Source organism: Ostrinia nubilalis, chromosome 7, assembly GCF_963855985.1.
Source record: "Ostrinia nubilalis chromosome 7, ilOstNubi1.1, whole genome shotgun sequence".
NCBI lineage: Eukaryota > Metazoa > Arthropoda > Insecta > Lepidoptera > Crambidae > Ostrinia > Ostrinia nubilalis.
Window position 1 is genome coordinate 16,924,742 of NC_087094.1, and position 1,875 is coordinate 16,926,616.

General features: G+C 36.7%; 1 non-coding gene across 1 annotated transcript; it reads left to right on the plus strand.

The window, feature by feature from the left end:
* The first annotated feature begins 299 nt into the window (after nt 1-299).
* On the plus strand, nt 300-371 carry Trnae-cuc (transfer RNA glutamic acid (anticodon CUC)). The gene has a single exon. It is a non-coding gene; the product is annotated as a tRNA-Glu (tRNA).
* The last annotated feature ends 1,504 nt before the right edge of the window (nt 372-1,875 follow it).

A 1,875-nucleotide genomic window follows, 5' to 3' on the forward strand; every position in this document is an offset into this window, starting at 1 on the left:
AAATAACACTTCTAATTTGTGTGGCTGGCATACATTTAGTATGGAGGCTGAAAATATTGAATTTTCGGATAGATCCAGTTGATTCTGTAACCTATTACTCATACCGTTGGAAAGAGCTCGTAAAGCACTTTCAGGATCAGTAACCAGTTTTTCGATATCTTGTATAGTTTAGAAATAATCGCGTGAGATCACTTATCGTTTCCACCCTGTATATTTAAAGATTAAAAATATTTTAGAAGTTATTAAATGGGACGCAAAATTTTAACATTGGATAGCTATTTTCGTTTTAGCCTGTAAGATCCGGTATGGTCTAGTGGCTAGGATACCTGGCTCTCACCCAGGAGGCTCGGGTTCGATTCCCGGTACCGGAATAAAATATTTTTTGCAATTCCTAATTATTTTTCAATCAATTTTTTACCTATAATTTAGTGATTACTTCTTTAATAAAGTAGTGAAGGGTTAAAATGATGCTGAATGTTAATAATTTATCATGCTGTCTGGTTCCAAACTGTTTGAACCTCATTTGAGTGGGAGAGACCGTAGACACTTTCATGCGAGTCCGGGAGGTGTTGCTAGTCTACTAAAGCTCGTGACCTATAAATAAAATTCAATCAGCGTCGCCTACCGGCGTGTAATCCCGAATATTCGATGTTCGCAGTGAATCAGCTGAAATATGATTCGATTGTTCGCGCCCGTAATGAGTGCTCGGCCTCGTAAGGCTGCGTGTCCACTAGAGATGCATTAAATGTAAAATTTTCACCAATGTAGAGCAAGCCTAAGCCTAATTCTGGTTAGTTACCTAATGACAAAGGTGCTGTTTTCTATATTCAATAAGACCTGTGTGATGTGTTTTTTTATATGATACCGAATAATTTCTTTATTAAACAATAACAAACAAAATTTCTACAGGTAATTTACAAACTTAAAAACTATACTATATACAAAAAAAAAATACAATATTTACAAAAAAGGAAAATAAAAGTTAAATTAAAAAAGTATCCCTATCCCCAGATCTGTCGGTGAGGTTAGCGGTGCCCAAAAGGCTGGCAGCGTTTCCGCGTTGGATCGCTAGGCTTAAACGCTGGCCAAGGTAGAACCCGGCCTTCTGGTCACCGGTGACCTCGATGATGCGGGAGGAAAGCTCAGTGAAAAGCTTTTTGGCCTCCGGGCCCCAAGGTCCCAGCGTTATGATACCTAAATTGTTTATAGAAAATTAATTTATTGCTTTTTCAGCACATATTATGTCTCTAGTGTAGGTTTCAGAAGAGTGTGTAGTGTATTTCCTCAATTTTCCATTATTTATATACAAACTGAGTGTTACAATTAAGTAATTACTATTTACTTTCTTCTTTTAAGCAACAATTTAGTTTATCTATGTATTTACATCTCGTGTATGGATCAATAATTGTAGTGTAGAGCTCATAAAAATATTTGCTTTTATTATCGGAAAAAAGAATAGTGCAGTCCCATCCTTACACACACTCACCATTGTGTGTTCGGAAGTGGGGCTATTTGCAGGATGACTTTACAGATTGCTGATCGCCGCGTGTTGCTTGCGGAAAGCTAATTCAGATTGGATCCGTTCGATTGATTCCGAAACCTATTTTCAAATGCCATTATAACTTAGATAAGTACCTACATATAATTTTCGACTCTATTATGAGTCACCGGCGTGTATTTAATTTAATCTCAAATTGTGTTAGCACGTTACAGACTCTTGCAAAAACTATCCTGCATTTGTAAAAGTCGACATTATCGTGTTTTTTTTCTTTCTTGTGGATTTTTTCCACAACGAGGAAGTTCTTAATCTGCATCTCACCAGCCTGATGGAAAGTGAAAACTTGCATCAAGCCATTCGTTACTTAATAAAACGAT